Below are 12,541 nucleotides of genomic sequence, written 5' to 3'. Positions count from 1 at the left end.
TGTTTTCCTCATAGATGGGAATAAACATAGGAATCTAAAATAAATACATACATAAAGAAATAAATACTTGACCATTGTGTGTGCTTCATTAGTGTGGCAGAAAGCATTATTGTACAATGCTGCAGGATGCATATTTTAAAACATACATGTCATTTAAACTGACTATTACAGAAAGACTTAACAAAGCCTTATTTATATTTGCATTAAAATGACCAATACATTTTTTTATTCTTTTTTGCCACAACTGTTCCAATTAGCCCATGCTGTTGGCAGTTTCATTTTCTGCCCTTCGATCTGTGTGAGGAATATATTCCAAATTCAAAAGTAATTATTAATCACTGTTAACCGCATACCCACAGGCTTCTGCCAATAAAATCAATAGAAAATTGAGTCAAGCATAATTTTGTAAAGCCACAAGAGGGAGCCATCCCACCACAATATAAATACCAAAGGCTCTACTGCTTTGTTTGTTGTCCCCTTTGTATTAGTCCAGACACAGTATTATATTATATTGTATTGTCTGTAAGTTTACATACAGTAGCTGCATGTACAGTATTGTGTTCTTACTTACATACTGCATGTATAAATGAATACCGATCATGTACTGCAATAATCTGCAATCATATCTTTTTTTTTTTGTATTCTACCACATTACTGAGAGTCACCAAAGATGCAGGGCTGTCCCTTATAAAGGTTTACCACTTTATTTGTGCTTAGTAATTTTTCAGTTTTCCCATGCTTTTCCCATGGCTATACCATGCTTTACCATACCTTGTTGGGCTTTATAATACTTAAATATACATTATTATGATTTCACTATGCTTTACTACACTTTACTAATTTATAGGTGGTATCTCAAAGGTACCACAACAGCGTCCACTTTGCCTATTCCTAAAGCCCACAAAGAATGTTAATATTCTAATGACATACAACAGGAAGGGGATAAACATTTCAAAGATGGACTCTAGGGCTGGTTGCACAAGAGTATATTGTGCTTGTCTTATAGTTAAGATTGATATGAGGCCTTAAGACAAACTAAAGTTAACGCTGCTTTTATGTAGGTCTTACTTTCTAGGATCGCAAGTCTTGGTCAGAGAGGTTTATCCACAAGACTGGTCTAACACACTTTTGTGCAACCAGCCCATGTGCATAATGTATAAAGCCCATATTTAGCTGTTGTAGTTTCCTTTTCTTAGCACAGATATTAACTGTACATTGCTAACTCAGTTGTGTTATGTTTTTGTTTCCTTTTATTCAACAACACTACTAGATTTGATTAAAGTGTTGTTCTGAATGTATGACTATGTATGTAATAATGTATATACTGTATGTATATGAACATGAACGTGTAAATATCTATGTTTCTAACTTTATTAATTACTAATTGATTGATTGTATATATCATAATCGGTTACTCTGTTAACATGTGTGCATTAAAGTTGGAATAAAAAGAATTAGAAAATAAATAGATAGTATTTTTTTGCCAACAAGTTAACGATTTAGTAGTGTGCTTTTAAACTGACAAATTTATGATCGCTTGAATGCTATAAAAGGTAACTTTTTGTTGAACTATTTTCAAGATCTAGAAATACTGCAGGATTATACAACACCCCAGGAGAATTTATTGGTACCCTCAAAAAGGCCACACTATTTTCTCAGTGGTCTCACAGGAAGGCATTTATTTGGAGTTCTATAATCTTATGTTATGTAACCCGCCTAGGTGGTTTACATTTACTGTGCACGCAGCATAGTTGGAGGCTTTTCTTAAATCTGTGGCATATGTGGCGAGACATTAAGAATAGTTCCATAACACATCTGCTGTTTTGACCTACTGTCCAACCTCGATAGAGGTTCTCAGCATTAAGCATTCTTTCAAGTGTATTCCAAAGAACCTCACTGACTGTCCAGTGTTATTTTACATGTGTTTAGGTTGACTACACACGCAATGTTTCGACCACCAAGCTGATCTCAGGAGTTATGACACGTCCTATCAAAACTGGTAATCCCAAGCCAATTAACACCGCCTGTACATAGATGAGTTATTCTTACCTTAAAAACTAAAGTAGAATAATTGCACACAAAAGTAAGGTGCACTTCTCAATGCTGTATTATTATGTTCCCTTTTGGCCATCTGTTAAATAAGAGCCATGTTCACTGTTAAAGAGATAAATTCCATGATCTTATGACAAATCCTTGTTAATATTTCAGACGCTTCTGAATGAAAGTTCAAAAAGAACTTCTTCTCCCAGTTCATTTCTAATGTAAATAAAACAATCAAACCATTTGTGATTATGTCAAAAGATGTAGTACCGAAATAGAGATAATACAAGATATGATGAGGTAAATGAATGACGCATTTTATGCAAATACTGAAGGGTGATCTGTAACCTTTTAATACTGCTGGTGTTATCAACATCCTTGTTAACAACTCTAAAAACATTAACAGTACAATGAAAAAAGGTCTGCAAACGAGCAGGTTTCAAAGATTAGGGCACCGGTATTAAGATTTGCCACTCTTTAGATAATTAAAACTAGGCTCCCCTGGGCCTAAAAGCCAGAAAAGTGTAATCTCAGCGTGGGCTAATTGAAATAGTTGTGGCCAGAACTACAGACTACATTGTTATAATAATGAAGGATTGCTGCCAATATCTCCTTTCAATTAGTGGCGCTACCACCACATCAATCTTAATATCCTGTATATAATATGGCTTAAAAATACAATACATTTTCAAATGTATCATCCATAACTGTTAAACACGCAATACTGTTGAATTTAGAAATACTAAAATAAACTTAAATTCACTGACAAATGTGCTCTCTGAAAGGGTTATTTCTGCTCTTTGCCAAAGACAACCAACAAGGGGCATTGAGGAGACAGGGGTCAGTCCTGTTAACATTTCTATTGACAAACAACGCATCAAGTTAAAACAACAATCTGCTAAACAAACACACACCAAAACAGCATTCCCAAAACATCTAACGCAGTCAAAAGAAAGGGTGTTTATACACAACAGCTCCATGTCTATCAGCACTCTAGTGCTGCTGCTGCTTTCGCCGTCCTGCGAGTTCTCACTGGGCTCTGTTTGAAAAGTGAAGACCATTCACATGACATCAGCCTTAATGGTAAACTTCAGTATGTAAGTAAATGTGCCCACTTTTCAGTTGTTCTATGAATGTTACATGGAACTGAATACATGACTGAAGGGGGGGTGAAAGTTCTAAGTGAAAGTTCCTGTGCTGAAGCCAACACTTTCACTGTTATTGAGCTGCTTTTTTCCCCCACAGATAATAAATATCAGAGATAGCAGCATCACAAATTATAACCATAAGTTACAAATTAACCTCCGTAATTGTCAGTCACCGTTGCAAAATTGTTTTGGAGTAAAATAGAATATCAACCAGTGGTTCTGTATTGGTAGTAAACATTTACCACAGGACTGCACTTGTGGGACATCTTTACAATTAATGTGAAGATTTATTATTATTATTATTATTATTATTATTATTATTATTATGATTATTATTATTATTATTATTAATAATAAATCATGAGGATCAGTGGATGACCTCTGCTCTTTTTGTGAAGCCAATCACTACTGAACCTGGAGGCAGGTGACCAGTCTGGGAAGTTTCCATCAATAACTACTGGGCATGACCCGAAGTGCTCCTTGAAACGTGATGAGGTGATCTAGGCCCAGTCTATGCAAAAGCCAAAGCAGCCAAGCTACAAACAGCTTGAAGAAATGGGTCCCAACATGCGTCACATGTTTCTTTTACAACTTTCTGAAGTCTTACCAGAGTTTGAGGCATTAGATAAAGCCCTGCTTTCAAGAAAACATTGGTAAGAGGAGCCAGGAAGAGACTCCATTTGCCCCCTAACGAGGGCATTGGTCTTAACCCCTATTTTTGATCTCTAGGGAATGTCTTTCACTCCATCCACGCGTTAAAGTGAGTGAATGTCATACCAAACTATCCTAGGGTCTGGCTGTCAGGCTTCTAATAGACAGAAGCTCCATCTAATTAGGCAGATGCAGCTCAGACATCAAACAAGGATAAGGAAGGAGGAATATCAGAATGCAAGCTGAGGGTAACCTGAGGAGATTTAAGAGTTAAGGTGACATTTACAAAGAGAAGCTGTGATTAGTCACTGTGCCTGCTATACCTGAGCTCCCTGAAATCCCTTGCAAGTACCCCCGCACTGTCACCTTACACCTTAATGAGAGTATAATACAACAACAAGTTTTTTTTTGTCTAAAGGAAAAAAGACATATGTTTACCCTCTACCTGGTAAAGCCCAGGGGCCCATTTTAAACAATCTGCTGAAAGTGAAAAGGTGGAATTCCAGGTGCTAATGTTACAAATGACTTATTGGTTACACAAAGCTAGTCAACCATTTCCTTTCTCAATGACTTCTGGAGGTTGCACAGTAGCATAACTTCTCAAATTTTAATTATGACTCATGAAAGCAGTAAGAAAACAAATCGTTTCTGATTGTTTGTTTGTTTGTTACCATCCACGCAGTCATTTGTGCATCTAGAAGAACCGGTGAACCGAATGCCTTCTATCAATGTCTGTCAGGTTTGCAATCGTGCCCATCTTGACTGAGCCTAACTTATAACAGGGAAGTGCAACTTTTATTTATTACAGACTATATATCAGTAATGTAAATGGACTATCAAAGAATCTAGTCACGCAAGGGATTATTTACATAAAAGTATGTGCGTCATCATTTTTTCATTAGTCCAAAAAAATAAAACAGTATAAACTAAGCTAAACTAAACTAACCAGTAACTCTAGCCAAGTTTAAATTACATTACTTAACATTCAAGTATTGCCTGTTCATGCTGGTTCTGTGCTAGAGCTGGAGCAGAAAGTGCCAAACATACATACTGCTTGGAATATCTGTTTATGGAAATTTATTTAACTGTATTTTTCAAAATTCTATTACCGTTTCATATTAAAATGTAATATAAATGAACAATATATTTGGCTATTGCCAAAAAACAGACCTTTAGTCCAAGTGTGTGCCTGTTTACATGCATGTGCTACTGTGGCATTTGATGCCATTTTATTACATTATCACTGATGTCAACCAAAAGCAAATGATACATTTCCTGTACAAAACATCTGAAAAACAGATGCAATACCACATAGCTAGCAGCTATACGAACAATACAGTATGTACCTTGCAGACCATAAACAGGTTGCATTATTTGAAAGACATTTCCAGGGTAATGTGACATTACTTGAACTTAAAAGCTTCAGTCATCCAGCATACCACAGACTGTTTTGTATAGAACAATAACTTCCTAGAATTCTTGGACTAGCAAAGCCGGAGCCATGCAAATCCTGTTTTCTTCGCATTGTTTCCTGTATGTGGATGTAATCAGTCTACCCCTGTAACCATGACACTTATAAATAGTGTCATGGTTAACGATAAACAAAATTCACAACTGATAGACCATCAAGGATTTGTCACTCTTAAAAAGTCATATGAAATGGTAGCCGTATCAGTCCAGAGATGACAGACAAAGAGAAGGAGATGTGATACCTTTTATTGGACTAACTAAACAATAATTAATCACAACCTTTCAAGACCTCAAACGTCTCTTCTTCAGGTGACAGTACTGAGGTCTTGAAAGCTTGTCATTACTTATTGTTTAGTTAGTCCAATAAAAGGTATCACATCTCATTCTCTTTCTCTATCATTTTTTGAAGAAAGAAATAAAGATCACCCAAACAATAACACAGTGTGCTTAGTTGATGCTCAGATCTGACACAGGTTTGGAATAATTATGTACATCCAACTCTTAACATCAAGGAACAATTCCCTTAAATATTTGGGGCCAGATATTCAGAGATTTTGAAAATTTAAGCAACTTTTATGCAACTCTGCTTGCAAACTTGGTTGCTTTTCTGGAAAGGAAAATCCGCCCGTAACCAACACATCATCAGCAAGCGCCATAAAAACTCCATGTGGCTTTCATTCATGTCGCTTCTTTTGTTTTTGCCTCTCAATCACGCACGGCGAGGCCAAAATGGGAGATTACCATCTTAGAGTCTGGAGGAAGGGCTACCCTCAGCCATGGATTCCCTGAGGTTTCCCCCTACCATCGAAAAAAAAAAAAAAAGTGAATTGGGTTTTTTTCCTTAGTTCCTAGTTCTGCAGGGTACGTGGTCAGGCTGGAGAGGCTGGGCTCTATCCCGCAGTATAGTCATGCTCTGGGGGGCAGGCCTGTGTCTCAGCTGCTTCACTTTTCATTCATCCTTTTCCCATATCTTTTGGGGGTAGGTGGCAGGGCGCCACTGCGGCTCGTTGCGTTAATCATTCATCAATTATTTTCATCCATTCATGGTTTGGTGGCCACGTCTTTTGGTGGGAGGTGGCCCTGCGTGCCACTTCCTATCTGCGGCACTATGCTGCAAGATATCGTTCGTGTTTTCTCCTAGCTGGCCAACGTGTGGGTAGCTGTCGAACACCCATGGACAAGGTCTCCGGCCAAATGTATCATACATCATTACATCGTCTGTTCAATTGCAATTCAATAAATCATCACATTATGGATTCTCTGTTCTGAAATTGTGAATACCTTGCATATTCTGTGAAATTCAAGAGTTGTGGGGAAACTGCTAATATCGCAAGGCTGCAGAAATGAATACATTTAAAGTAATCTAAACAAGAAATTAATCACAACTCAGACTATACCAAACTGATGCAGGTGTATTTGTGTACGAGGTGAGACAATGGCTCAGTGTTCAAAAACATAGAAAGGGAAACTTCACTAAAGAAGCAATTACAATAATAGCTGACAACAAGATAAAAATGATACGTATATACAATATGTATTCAAAACCACGTGATTACTCCATCACTATAGTCTTTCATATTTTCTTTAATATGTTAAAATGCTTCCAGACCAAGACAAAACTGACCAGACTAAATCAATGAGAAATGTTGATTATACTTCATGATTTAAAAAATATGAACTGACAATAATTCAAACATTTACTCTGAAACAAAAGTGGGTGTGTCTACAAGTGCATACAAATTTTCACATCAATCCAATAAACCATTCTACGGTTATAAAAGTCACAAGCATTCATAAAATTAAACATGTAAATATCAAATCACACATACAATACACTATGTGTCCTGCAAGCGTGTGCACATTATGAGCTGTGTGTCTGTTAAAACTGATCTGATGTTATCTGAATAACTGGATAAGGTGATGATCATTAGGGGTTGTCAAAATTATCATCAAACATGAGGTGAACTGGATATCTGTTTTTAAAGTGTTATTTCTTGATTATGGTATTGGTCTTAGTTATTATAATACACATTTGTATCCCAAACCTTTTGATTGGAGAACCAAATTAACACAGGAATAATGAGCCCACGATGCAACATTATTCACTATTCTGTATTTTAACTGAAATACTTCTTAACCAATCAAAAAGCAACGTTTAATTTATTTGTAACTACACTAGACTATATAAGCATTCCGGCTTTGATAGTGTTATAGGTTGCTAAAATGTTTGCTTTTATCAAATGAATTATTAGTAAAAAATGGTATTAAACTAACACAGCAATTTAAAATTGTGTTGAATACCAGTTTTAATTTTCTATTCAACATCATGCATTGCAAACATACCGACAACAGTCAGTTGTGCAGTTTTTAGTTTTTTTGCAATATTCATTGTAACCAGGTAGGATACATTCATCGCCTTCTCTAAGACAGTGACTGATTTTTTAAGAACGTCTTGCTGTTTAACTAATTAATCAGCTTTCTGGAAAAACTTGTGTCCTTTCCAAACACAATCTGGATGTCTCAAGATGCCGACGGCTTAAGGCTTTCATGAGCCAGTACTTCACAACAAATGACACACTGAATGAAAGCTGCAAGTAGGATTAGACATTTTTCATTTTGCATCCATTTTAACAACTGTTTTCAAAATCACAAGTAATTGCAAATAAAATGTCCTTTTATGCTTTATTTTTGGTTCATATTTAAAGCAGAAGACTGGTAATAAAAAAATACATTTTTTTTACATAATTACTATTAATTTCTATGCAAGTTATATTTATTTTGAATATAAGCATAAGAAGTTGTATAGTGAAACAAAATCTTAACAGTGTGCACTGAACGTCATATTTTTTAGATTGTTAGATACAGTAATGATGTAAATAAACGACACAATGATACGCAATATCTAAGGTCTTGCAAACAAAACAGGGACGTTGTTGATGCCATATGTAGCCTCCAGGACACCTTACAGCTACCTGTCTATTTAAAACAGGAGCAGGTTGCCAGAAAAACATTTCTCATTAACTCTGAGCTGCGTTAACAGGTTTGGTTTGATGTAAATATGCAAGCCCTCAGGTGAGCTGTGTATTCTTGACATGCTCACCTCTATACCAGAGGCTCCTCTTCATTCAATGCTGGAAACTGTGACAAGTCTCACTCCTAAAATGTGACAACACCCCTTACTTTTGAGCTTATTGCTGATATCCCTGTAGTCATAGCAATCAAAACCCATATCTGGCCTACACATACTTTGTTGCTGTACGCATTTTACTAGGAGTATTTTAACTTTTCTTTGTCAGAAAAAAAAACCCTAGCAAAACTACATGGAACTCCATCCATAACCACATTCTCCACTGAATTTACAAATATATCTATTTTTTTTTTCTTACTGTATGATTCATCTTCAATTATATGAGACATTATGGATGTAGATACTTCAGACAAAGGTTTCATACTTGAATCCCAGTCCCTCCCAACATATTTTGAAAAGTGTATAATCTTGGCCATATTTGGCACTTACACAGTTATTACACAGTTTACACCCACATTTTCAACACAAAAGTCTTTTCAGCAGCTTGGATTATTGTGCATTACTGTACTTTTCCAAAAAAGGATAATAATGATCTTCAGTGGCATAAGTTCATGAGTCAAGTTATGTTAGAAAATGTGTTTTTACATTCCTTCTATTATTATCAACAGCTATACAACTTTAGCACTTGAATTTGTCATGAAGGCTTGCTAAGGTTCACATTTCTGTCTGCCCTGCACTTATACAATTGTAACACTGCCTCACCACTTCCACAGTGGAATTGTGTCACAGTGTACCATTTTAATATTACACTATAAGTGGAAAATTCCATGTTGTGTTAAAGGTTTCTTATCATTTATTTACATGTTTTATGAAGCTGTATTTCTATAGCCTGTTTATGAATAATGACATGTTTTTGTTTTTTAACAGTCTTGTGTTTGTTAAAAGGCTGTACAGTTTGCTCATTATACTTAAAACTGTAAACATTTTCAGATAGTGATGGCAAGGAAACTGAGGCTGATTGACCCTAAACATGTTAAAGTAAATGAGGCAAAAAGTCACAAAGAAAAGGTTCACTTAGTCCACCTGAATCATTAGACTTCTACCTGTTACTTGCAGGCATACGCCACAACTTTGAAGAGAAGGAAACAGAGCACTGTTTCAGGCAATATATGTTAAATATTGTTTATCAAAGTTAGGGCTGGTTCATACTTCTGTCACAGAGGAATGCAATACATCAGGCACAGACAGCTATAAAAGCTGTGCATCTTCACTATTTGCTGTACGAAGGATGCATCGTCTCGCAGCCCTTTTGACTGCATAGTTGTCTCGTTGTTTCTGATGTCACATGAACCCTAGATGGAATTATTTTCCTGTAACTCACTGAAGCCCATCTATTATTCTACATTACATATATGTGTGTGTGTGTGTGTTATGAATTTATGATACTGTGTTACAGTTACTTTGTAAAATCTGTCAATTTAATAAAATGACTGAGGAAATGTTGGCTCGTTTGTGGAATAGCCGGTTCATTTATAAAGTTACAAATAAAAACATCAGCTAAGTCAAGTTTGATTAATGTGTGAAATTATGTTTCTGCTTGTTTTAAAATTAGAGTTCTCTCAAATACAATATAGGGTATGACTACATTAAACAATATTCACTCTGCACTACATGTTTCATTCATTCTTTCTTTCTTTTAAGCACATGTTTAGTATTTTTAATATTTTATAAAATATAAATGGCAGTGACCCTACAGTTTTTTTAAATTTTTATTTTATTTTTATTTTTTTTCCTTTTCTGGTCATCCCTCTAACATCACAAAGTGTTGACTGCACAATTATCAGCATAACATGTTTGTGGAAACATTCTTGTGCTCATTCCTGCATTTGTGTTTTGCATTAAACACGAGTAAAATCTACAATGTTATCATTCCCAATGTATTATGTAATGATTTAGGAATGCTAAAGGCCTTTCCTTCCGGACCACAGCATATGAGCCACATCATCTGTTTTTGAAAGTGAGTTATTGTGATTGCCCTATCGCCAGGAAGTGCGGGTTAATGAGCCTGCTGATACCTTGGACATTCTCTGATACTGCTGCGCTGAAGGAAGCCTGAAGGCCCTCATCCTGGACATAAACATTCACAATTATCTGAATATTTCATAACATGTTGCTTCAATACAAACTTGCATTTCATTGTACAGGGGTCACACTGTCTGTCCTTTCAGTAAATGTTTTGCTCTTTTTTCATGCAAATCCCTTGAGATTGAAAAGAATGGCTGTTTAGATTAAATTCATTTTCCTGCTCTGGCATTTGTTTCCATTAGACATACAATTGGCGCAATGCCTATGAAAAAGAAGGTCAAACGAATAAGTGGATTGTGAGCTCATTAAAAATCCATGATTGTGGACCCAAGCTTTCGCACTGGAAATATTTATGACAACTAGAACGCTTAACCTGTCCTCTGCTTAGTTTGCTATTCTCTGTCAATCACTGATATTACAGTGCATTGAATAAGTGAGTAGAGCTCTCCCCAAAATGAATAGGGTTCTGAAACACCAGGCCCTCCTGCAATAGTGCATTATATTCCATAAATAACTTATTGTGCCAAAAATTGATTCAGCTCTTGACTACTTTAACAGGAGGTAATGACTGACTTCCTGCATATCTTTTATTGGTTGCACGATTTAAAGTAAAAGAGTAAAAAAACAATTAGACTCACAACCAATGAGTTCTGGGTCACTGAATAATTTACTCTCCAATTTAGACACTATGGGGGACCTGTATCAAGATCGACCGACGCAGCACTAAATTGGCGGAGTGTAAAGTAGCGCTCTGCCACGGCACAAAATTTACCCCATCTCGAATGTATTCTGCTCAGTGCAGTTATTTGTGATGAGAATAAAACATCTCCAATCTGATTGGTTTACTATGGAAAGGAGGCAGGGTTTTGTTTCACTGACATTTCTCCAATTCATTGGTTTACATTTGGAGGCAGGGTTATTTTTGACTTTTGGCTGTTGAAAGAAGCCACTGATTTAGAGGGAGTTATTCATTTAAATTATATTAACTTACAAACGTTTCGATTTAGAAAGCTTTGTAAGAGGTGTTCCTTAAAAAAAAACCTCAAGAGAAAATGAACTATTTACATGAGACACTGGGGTACTTTGTGTTCATTTGCTTAAACTTGCAAAGTTTTACTTGCTATTTTAACAAAACGCGCATGTATACTTTTACAGCATTAATTAAGTAATCTTATTTTTAAGCTTTATTTTTTAACATCTTTGTTTTCAGAGCTTTTCATTTATTTAATAAAGCATTTATTTAAGCTTCCCTCATATTAATTAAGCAACATTTTCCAACATGCAGTCCCAATTGTATTAATAAGGAAGGTATCGTTTTAATGTTTTACTTAATTTAGACTAGTAATAGAGCATGTCAGGTTTTTCTACAGAATATTCTTATTTTGAGTATTATTCAGAGGGTTATGTTTCAAAATGTCATCCTACATTTTCACACTGTTTTGATATTATTTACAGCATGACCAAAAAATATAGATAGATATACAGGTGTTTACAAGAATGAAGTTCACAGGAGAGGTCATTCATAGTCTTTCATTTTAACAATAATATTATATAGGCCATATATAATTATGTACAGGTATGGAATAATTAATATTTATGTTTACAGATTTGTTAGTGTCATAGTGGTCCTCTGCCTTGGGAGAACATGTGTCATTGTCAGTGTGAGAATCTGCCTTGGTTTTTGGGTGATGTTCTTGATGAACTATCAATGACAACACAACTTAGGCACCTTACATCAGTAGAATATAATGTAAATAGATAATGGTTGTTTTTGTTTTGTTTTTTTTTGTCATTCGTGAATTTCTTTTAAAAATACTGTGACATTTTCTGGGCCCCTATATGACTATTGCCATAACGCTCTTTCCTATCATGACTTTTTCTTTGCGCCCATATAAGACCAATGTGAAATCTTATTTATGGACCCTTTTAGGGACGGTGCTGCTGTTCTGCCGCTTCATAAATCTCATTTTAATATCATAGACTTCATTTACAAATGAGCCCCACCTACAATTTGCCCATGCATATAATTAAGGCTTGACACGTCTTAAAATGCACGGCTAATGAGCAGCAGAGCTCATGCCAAAAGTGCTATGATACATACGGGGCAATTTTAAGGCCG

This window comes from Acipenser ruthenus, chromosome 4 (assembly GCF_902713425.1).
Source record: "Acipenser ruthenus chromosome 4, fAciRut3.2 maternal haplotype, whole genome shotgun sequence".
Taxonomy (NCBI): domain Eukaryota; kingdom Metazoa; phylum Chordata; class Actinopteri; order Acipenseriformes; family Acipenseridae; genus Acipenser; species Acipenser ruthenus.
Note: the sequence above shows the minus strand (reverse complement) of the source record.